Source organism: Cynoglossus semilaevis, chromosome 20 (assembly GCF_000523025.1).
Source record: "Cynoglossus semilaevis isolate Cse_v1.0 chromosome 20, Cse_v1.0, whole genome shotgun sequence".
Lineage (NCBI taxonomy): Eukaryota > Metazoa > Chordata > Actinopteri > Pleuronectiformes > Cynoglossidae > Cynoglossus > Cynoglossus semilaevis.
The window spans coordinates 2,361,940-2,371,938 of NC_024326.1; the positions used below are offsets into that span (position 1 = coordinate 2,361,940).

The 9,999-nt window shown below is 42.0% G+C and overlaps 1 long non-coding RNA gene across 1 annotated transcript in view; it reads right to left on the reverse strand.

Moving 5' to 3' along the window:
* LOC112488727 (uncharacterized) overlaps positions 1-5,487 on the reverse strand; it is an 8,222-nt gene extending 2,735 nt beyond the window's left edge. The window contains exon 1 of the long non-coding RNA XR_003053109.1: positions 5,243-5,487. This is a non-coding gene — a long non-coding RNA (uncharacterized LOC112488727). The remainder of the gene's footprint in view (positions 1-5,242) is intronic.
* Between the last annotated feature and the right edge of the window lie 4,512 nt (positions 5,488-9,999).

A 9,999-nucleotide genomic window follows, 5' to 3' on the forward strand; every position in this document is an offset into this window, starting at 1 on the left:
AGACAGACAGACAGACAGAGAGACAGACAGACATATACACAGCATACTTGTGTACATTTGGTTTCCAGAATGACAATGATGCATGAAGGGCAAATTCTAGGATGAATTATTTGACATTTTGGACGACATGCTTATTTGCTCCCAGCTGCAGACTTGGTGACAAGGTTAATACCATGCCATGTTTATGTAAATAACAATGAAGCCGTTTCCAGCAGTAAGTCAGCTGTGGTTTGGCAGTGAAAGGAGGAGGACACAGGGAAACGATGTGATGAACATGGTGCAGCGTTGAGCAACATAAAATACTGAATCAGAACAGTTAGATTTAGTGAGGACAGACTGACGATTGTAGTTCCAGGCCACATTATTTCTACTTTATGATATCATTGTTTAAAAATACCCAAAGACCAAGTGCTCTGTGTGTTATACTACCATTAAGTTGCCTACAAACGCACTGTGTTGTAATACAGTTAGTTTACTGCATGACAAAGGCCTTTGTTGAAAATCTATTACCATTAAAAGCAAATCATAAGATTCTGGACAATTTTAAGTTTTTTACATGCAGAATTAGATGTTTTCATAGAAAAAGTTAAGAAAATAAAAGTCTGGAAAGATACTGGTGAAACAAGTAAAATTTAGATGAAAAGAACAATGACCCGTTAACTATGAAAAGAAGCTATAAAAGCACTAAATAGTTGAAAGCTGTCAAGATCAGTTTAAAAAACAAAATGACATCAAAATAAAAGGTTAGACAAAAAAGGTGAAAAGAAACCATTTCTAAAAATCAGTAAACACTAGCCAAAAGACAGACAAATAGCAAAAGGTTAGCACAAAGAACCTAAATGTCAGACAAGACAAAGTCCTGAACAGATAGCAGACAACGCCGCCTTGTGGGGCGGTAAGGAAATGCGAAGTAAAACGACACGACAAACCAAAAGATAACTCGTACTAGTGTGTAAGAAGAACGCTAAAAGTGAGTTTGGCAGTAGTTCAAATTCAACTTTAAAATAGTTACAGATTTACATAAATATGCCCTTCAACTTCTCCAACTGTGCTTAAAAAAATAAAAAGAACTGTTCAGAAAGAAGTCACCCGTAACCACCATCAGAGTGCAGCGACTGCTCTGATGACGGTGAAATTCACAGGTTTTTACAGTCTGATTACAGCGTTTATGGTCCGTATGAAGCCAGACTTCTCTTATCAGCCAGATTTCAGAATCCGCCTGATAAGGCGCCATATTGACTCTGCTATTTGAAGGATGGGGAACCTTTAAGGCGCACAGTTTTTCTAATAGAGTTATGTTTCTCAAAAATGTGGTGAATTCATGCTGTGCTAATGTTCTGACAGGCCAAGTGTTTGGTAATTAGGAAAAACAAACAGATGGGCCTTTTCATTAGAGGCCGTCAAGTGTGTGTGTTTGTGTGTGTGTGTGTGAGAGAGAGAGGGAGAAACAGAGAGTTTTATTAGAAAAGTTGATAATATAACACTTTTAAAGGCTGTTAAGGACACTAACTGCTAAAAAACTGTAAAATTAGCCAAATTATTCCCACGTGCAGACAGCTCTGCTGGGCATTAGTGTCTAGAAACACTCTCTAATGGCTTTATATTATAATTTCATCTGATTTGCATTTTTTCGTCCCAGGCCTAAACCTGAAAACACCTGCACAGCCAAACAATAAATGACACGGATTTTCCCTTGCACAGCACGCGGTGTTTGCAGGGAGTAGAAAAAGATAGAGGATCTATGTTTTTCATTTCAGAGCGAAGCAGCCGAAGGTAGATAAGGAGCAGCAGGCTTCATGAAAGATGTTGACTCCCTTCTGTAACGCAGTCCTTGAATGCGGCGTACTGTCACTGGCTGGTTCAGAGAGAAACTGGAGCATGTTGTTCAGCAGCCGTACGTGAATGATTGAGTCTAAAAACAACACAGAGCCTGGATGATGAAACTGTTCAAACTGTAGTGAAGTACGTACAGGGCTGAGAGAGCGTGGACCGTCCCTGATTATTTAGTCAGATCCTCTTCATTGTCAAGGAGGGGAGTGAGGCAACAAGACAGAAACAGGTTATTATCAGGGCAACTGGGTCAAGTCCTACCTGAAGCGAAGGCTCCACGCTCGGTGATGTAACACTTTCATTGACTGTACAAAGGTTTGTTCACGTGGCTGTGTAGTTTGTTTATTTCTGCGGGGATGAGAAAGCCGTCTGTTCAGCTTTACTCAGGTACGTACATCTGTCCACACGGCTGAAACCTTCACTTCTGCCCACTCTCATGGAACGGTAACCACATTATGAATATTTCGGAGTGTTCCCACTCTCGTTCCACAAACACACTACACACTGTGCACCCAGCGGGCGGCGACAAAAATTTTGACTTTTTTTTTACGCTCGGCTCGTAATGAGTTTTTGAAGGAAATTTTTTAACACAGAATGATAATTAGTAATTATTCAAATGAACTTCCTGCGGGGGTTACTATAGTGGTGCACTTATAAGCAGGCACACTACTTTGTGTTTGTGTTTTCTTTCTTAAACAGGTGATCCAGATGATTTTGGGGCAATAATAATAAAAAAGAGTGAAACATACAGTACACCCAGTAGATGGCAGTAATGCAACTCTTACTTTGCACACTAGCTGGAGCCAATCAGCATTCATCGTGTGAGGGCGGGGTAAACCTGGTTCAACAGTCCTGACTTGTTTTGTAGACATGTTAACTACATCTGAACCACACTGGGAATCGACACGAGCACTAGCCCCTTTAACACTGTGGGCCGTGATACAACCATGTTGTTCTTGCAGAGCATTAATGTTGTACCATTTTACTACTATGTTATTGGAACAAGGTATTAAAATACTGTTCACAGCGCCCCCTACCTTCCCTTCTGAGACGCATATTTAGTGAATTATCTAGCTCCATCATTTAATGGAGCCAGGCAGCAGTGAGAACCAGCAGGTCTTGAACAAAGAATGCATTCACTTCCAGTTTATTTGTGAGCGACACCTTTTTCTGCTCCACCTTCTTTTATCTGCCTCCAACAGCAGTCGTGGATTATCTCCACGTAACTGCGTTCTCTACTGTGAAATCAACCATCTTTACATCTTCCATAACGACAGTATGTCCTTGGATTGTCCTTGATTTATTTTTCTCCATCCTGGAAACATCTTCAACTTCACAGCCAAATAAAACCAAGTGCTCTGAAGGCATGGGTGGAGAAGGAGGAGGAGGAGGAGGAGGAGCAGTGCTGTCAGGACCATCTTTACAGCAGTGTTTTTCAACCTTGGGGTCAGGACCACTCGTGTTGTAGCCTGGAATTTAAATGAGGGTCGCCTGAAATGTGTACTGATTAAAAATTACTGATGAAAATGTTTTTTTCAATTAATTATTTTTCTTTTTAAAATTATGATTAAAAACACCACACAAAATAGAATAAAACATTCCTTTGCGCATTAATCTGGACACTGTGTATTTGCAACACAGTATAATTAACATGATGAAAAACTCATTTAAAAAAGTCTCCAGATTTGCCAAAAATGTATTATGTCAGAATGTGGTCACAAACCCAAAAAGACTGGTCCAAGATCTGATGTTCCACATCCTGCATTATTATCAGGAAGTGTTTTTTTCTATTGGACATGAGCCACTGAGGCGCCACAGTGACACAGCCCAGGCACACATCAGCATGTAGTTTACAGGAAGTTGGAAACAGTTCCTTAAAATCTAAAGACAAATGTTCCTCCAACCTGATCCTCACTGAGTATCAACAAATCAATGGAACCAAAGGCTACAGTGAAGGTAGACAAGAAAACAGAGTAGAGCAGTTGAAGAGTACAGTCTTCTCCAGCAGTGCATTAATACATGACTGCAGTTTCAGTGAAGTCGAAATGAAGCCACAACACGGTGACAACAATGTGTTGGAGTCTGCAGAATTGATTGTGAATTTCTCTTGGAATATTTTTCACTGTCGTCTATCTGGGGCGATGCTAATGAACATAATAAACATGCAGTCTGAGCTGGAGTGTGTGTGTGTGTGTGTGTGTGTGTGTGTTTTACTTCCTCTATTTCTCTCCCGTTCTGCACAGTCGTCTAACGGACAGTGTAATGGCCAACAGCTCTGAACACAGAACCTCCTGCACGCTGCTTTATAGTCGTCTGCTGTTTACGTTCTGGCTGTGAGTGGAGACACTGACACACACACACACACACACGACACACACACACATGACACACACGTGATGAAAAGGCAGGAGGAGGACGGAGATGAAGGGTGAGGGTGACCCAGACCACAGATGCTGCACAGGAGGGCTCATTAGAGGGAGGCGCTGCCACACACACACACACACACACACACAGAGAGAGAGAGAGGAAATAATTGCAGTCACACCAATGTCCCCCCATCATGTCTGAAAACAAACACCATTACATATGTACAGAGACACACAAGTACAACCCACTGACACACACACACACACACACACACACGTCTGAGCTGCTTGGGTTCAGGCGACTCTGCTCTGAGTTTGCACCACAGTCTAATCCCCAATTTTAACTAAGGCTTAAAAAAAAAAAAAAAAAAAAAGCTACCGTGCCAGAAGTATTCCTAAATTGGGAACAAAAATGACTGTACACACACACACACACACACACACACCACAGCTGCTCCTTCACACATGACCTGAATTATAATGACCAGGGTGGATCAGAGCGTAATTGAGCATATGAAGGATTTTTTTCCTCTTTGCCACGAGTGTGTGTGTACATGTGTGTGTACATGTGTGTGTGTGTACATGTGTGTGTGTGTGTACATGTGTGTGTGTTAAGGGCTGAGATATTCCCCTTCTGTCCATACACATTTATCAACCAGGAATATTCTAATCTTTTCAATTCTGTGCCGTGTCTTTCCTCTGAAACCTCCTGGTTGTTAAAGTGTTACTCCAGCGTCCACACCTTGTATTTTTGGATTCATTTTGACCATAAATACACATGGAAAGGAAAACTGTGTAACATGTTGAGTCAGTTACAGTCGGTTATGACAGATGTTTGTAAAAAGTTTTTTTTTTTTAAATCAAAGATGACATTTGACACCGGCCTTGATTTGTGTCTTGTCTTCCAATCAATGTCCAGCACCACCCAGTGACAACATGAGGTGTTGCTTCAATCAGACTATTGATTGGACGGAACACAGGGCTATTATTACCAGTAAAAAAAAAAAAAAAGAAGAAGAAGAAATCTCCGTGATGGGAGACCTTACCCTGATTGGTACCACGGAGCATCCGGTGATTTGTATAGATTTGATGAGGAGCCATGTTCATGGTGTCCTGAAGATAAACTCAAGGTGAACAGGTGCAGGAGTGACTCACATCTTTTTAGTCTTTTTTAAAAATGTGAAAATTACAAACTTCCCCTCAATGAGAAAATAACAAGGATTTTAAAATACAAGGGTTAAAAGGGTTAAAACATCAACGGAGATATGGTGGGAGAGTCACAGAGAAACACAGGAAACAGGTGGAACACATCAAGTAATCAGACAGGAGGGAGCGAGGACTGGAGAACAGGTGTATGTGGTAGGGCTGATTACATGGAGAGACTGGCAGAGAGGAAGGGCGGAGCAGACATGGCACTTTTTATTCAGCCTGCAATTTTGTCAGTAGAAAAAAAAAGAGAGACGACTAGAAAACACAGACAGTGGAGACAACACGTCCAAGTATGATTCTGATGCTTTACACAGATCCAACTTCTTTGTTTTCTTGGTTGTTCACGTCATAATTGGATTCTGACTACCATCAGACTCTAGTGTAAACAGTCCATGTTCCTGTGAGTCTCTGACCTCCGTCCACCCAAGGGCTACTAGCTACAAGGATAGCCGTCCACCAGAGACGGCTGTCCCATCACCACCCCACATCCTGCAAAGTTGATATATGTTACACTTGATTTATGCTGCATTTATTTAGTATAGGTATTTAAAACGTTAGCTATTTATTTAAAATTGTGTTAAAACAAATGATTATTTATTGATTAGTGGCAGCTCATGCAGCCCAAGGGGTCCCTGCACCACACTTTAGGAAACACTGATGTAAATGTAAATGTGGTCCAATATAAAACATATCAAGTTACCTAACATGCTTCACTTCATAATATGATTTTTGGCAGCAGTTTGAAAAGTAACCTAATGGTGGAAATTGTATAATGTAAAACAAGCTCACACCTATAATACCACATTAAGTATCATAGGTGTTAAGTATGCTAAAGTATAGTGTAAAAGTCTTCCCCAAAGGGCTGGATATTCTGTCATTAACAACAGACAGAGTCATACACTGAAAACACATGGACTCATTTCACTCATTTCATCTGGATGTGTTAGCCTCACAAAACCCTGTAGTAATCAAAGTAACACCATCATCCAGTCTTCCCTAAGGTTATGAAAATCCACTCAGCGTGGTTAACGCCAGACTTCCTGCGTGACTGATGCCGCCCTAAAGAGGCCCGGTGGCCTAGCAGCATTTAAAAACACAGCGTGGCGGTGAAACCCAGTCGGAACCGGTGCTTTTTCAGCACAAAAAGTGGAGTTCATAAAGTGCAGCTCAGTTTAGTCTTCGCTCTACAGGGAAATATCCTGCTTCCTATCTTTTCATGTGGCCTGTTTGATGTTGCGAACATCATAAAAACTGACCCTATGAAGAGTCTGCCCACTAAGTGGGAAGCTAACTCCTCAGCCCGGAAACACACAGAGCTTCATTAAAGTGTCTGCTTCAGACAGCGACTCCAGCGCCCGCTCCTTGGCAGCGCTAACTTTCTGGAAGTTAAGAAGCCATAATAGTGTTCCAGGAGTCATTTTCCTTCATTTCATCATCTTCGTCCAGCCTCCCTGGTGCATTGTGTGTCCTCCGTTGTGCGTGGACGGCTGCCCGCTCGCTCCAGAGTGATTGACACCCTTTGTCTATTTGGCAAGGTGCCTGACATTTCTAAAAGTCACAGCTTATATTAAGGCTGAGCCAAACCTCCTTCTCTCTTTCCTTCTTTGTGTGTGAGTGCATTGCCACTGCGGCATGTGTGTGTGTGTGTGCGCGCTCTTCAATATTTAATTCCTATCCTCCTCACAGGTGAAATATCCATTTTCACTCCTCGCATTGAAAAATGTGTCAATATTTATGCTCTAAAATATTTCATCAATACAGTTTATGCCCCAGTGAAGTGACGGCAACAGCACACAGCTTCATCCCAGACGTTCACTTCACTGCTGCTGATCTCTTGGTGTCCACATGTTCAAATGAGCTCCCTGGAGCTGCTCCCTCAGGCCTTCGCTGTTTAACTCTCAGAGTTCTGTTCAGTGCATCTGCAATTCAGTCCTGTTCTCCCTGCCGTCTTCTGAGGGAATCTGAGATGCAGCCAGAACCAAATGAATCTGTGTTTCTCTGCCTCGGTCAAATGTAAAACTGTCTTTCATTCTAACTCTTATTCATCTGTGTGTGTTTACACTCATATATAAACTGTGTCTGTGTATATTCAATCTTAGTCTGGACTTTGCTGATCTTTGGTCATAGATACTGTCTGGCATTGGTCCATGGTCCATGTCTCCAGACCTCCACTGCTCCACAGTCTCCCACCAAAGACTACTGTACAACAATGCCATTTTCAAAGAGCTGACCGCCCTGGTCAACCTGTCCATCACTCCTGCACGTACAAAGGAGCTCCAAGCTGCTCCTCCACCCGTCCATTACTGCATTATCTACACATGTTGCTCCTGTTGTGCTCATACCTGTCCTGCTCCGTCCTCACGTACCTCTCTGTCACATCCTTACGCAGTACTAGAGTACCTCTCTCTATTCCCTTCTGTATGCTTCCTCCTAAAGTATACTAGAGGTAGTCAAGTTAAAAAAAAAACAAATATGATTACAGAGGGCTGAATCCTTTCTCCCTGGACAGCAAACTGTTTTCTTTTGAAATAAGGATGATTTTTTTTGATGCAGAAGAAAAAAAAAGAAGAAGACAACCAGCAGCTGATTAGATGGATGAATGAATATTTGTCTCATTGGTCCACAGATTGTGTCTTGTCTGGTTGCTCAGTTGTCCAGATTTATACCCTGACAGAAAGAAAAAGGCTTTTGTGTCAACCAGAGGTGCACTTATCTCATATTTGCACTCACATCGCTGGCACCGCCGCAGCCTTTTCCCCCAAAGAGAAAATCAGACAATATCCATTATTGGCTGTAATATTTATGTCAGAGGACAACAAACTGTAAGTCTTCACTCTTCAATAACAGTAATGGACTAAATCAATACTTGTTATTGGAAAGGCTCGTACCTCTTTGGTCTGGAAACTGTTCAGTTGCACAGTGGACAGACGATCTGCCCTCAGCTTCATTTGCAGAGGATCAATTTCCAGATGAATTACAACAAGTCTCTCTCCCTGCAGTCGACCTTGTTTATACGCCAGCCAGCTCTCCGTTCCTCGGTGTTCGAGATTTGAGGGGAAAATGCACGACGGCACAGAGACGTGTCATATTTTGCAGGTGCCGTTCTGTTCCTCTGAAGTATTTCTGAGTTTGTACATGAAAGTCTGCATCTCTACACAAGGAAGTCTTCACCGTTCCTGAAAAGGACAGATCCATGGGGAATGACTGTTTTAGATCCCATTTTGTTTTTCTCTTGGCTTTTGACCACAACTTTATATTGTTGAGGTTGAGACACCTAATAAACCTTTAATTCAAACCAAACAGAATTAGCAAAAAAAAAACTAACAAAACAGTGAAACTGTCGTACTTGTCCAGGAGGTAGAACACGTGTGACCCAGTTCTTCTTAATGTAGCCCAGATTAGATCATGTAATAATACCCAAGGGACCACTTCTCCTTTTAAGAAACTTAAGTTTATAATGAAGTGGAGAAGGGAGTGCAAAGGTCAACCAGTAATAGCTTCAACTAATCTAGAATATTACAATAGTGAGTAGGATTTAGAGTTAGTAGCAGTAAGGGTTTCTGGTGCAGTTTCACTTCATGGAGGGAGCCCCACAATGTAGTATAGTATAGTATAGTATAGTATAGTATAGTATAATGCAGTATATTATAGTACAAACATAGTGTATTAAGGCATAGCAAATCAAAGTACACTATGGTATGGTACAGTACAGCACAGTTCAGTATAGAATCATATTACCCAGTACAATATTACAATATAATACTACACTATACTATACTATAGTATAAGGTATATATATTTTATTGACTGGTAAAAATACCAACAATCTGCTGAACTTGAATCAGTGAAGGTTTGTTCTCCACACTCTTCAGTTCCCTGTGAAAGCGTGCCGTCTCATGTAACATACAGCAGTCAGAACGATTCCATTTGAGTTTCTGAGAAGTTTGTGCTGCGGGACTTTCTTATAAATTGCCCTGAGGCAGGTCAGTTAGGCGGGTTAAAGACGGGCGAAAAATAAGATTGCAAAAAGCTCCAAAACAAATTACTTTCCCCAACAGGAGTTCTTGACTTTTTAAATTCAATCCATTTTGTTCAAGGTCTTCTGACAAAGAGGGCTGCACTTTGGAGCGAAAGCATTTAACATTTGTTCTCTCAAACTTGATTCAAGGCTACGACATATTAAAGTGAAATCAGCCAATTTGCTTAAGCAAAGATTAGAGTTCAAATTAATCTCTATCGCCATCATTAATGGCTCTATTAAGATTCAGAAACCAGGCCTGGCCTCAAAGACACGATGCATAATTCAAACCCATCTTGAGGAGCAGACTGCAGACCACCAGTCACCAGGAGGACTCAGTTACTCCTGTTCTCTTGATCATGAACCTGCAACCTGACTGTGCCTACACACTGCCCTCCGGTACCCCCCCCTCCCCCCGCCCCCTGCCTCTTTATAATATGCTGACACACACTTTGCTTCCTACTGACCCTGCATGCTGCAGTGATGACATGCTGGCTGGAGCAGCAGCAGCAGCAGCGGGGGCAGCAGCAGCAGGGGCAGGCGCCGGGGGGGGGGGGGCGCGGCGCGGGGGGCGGG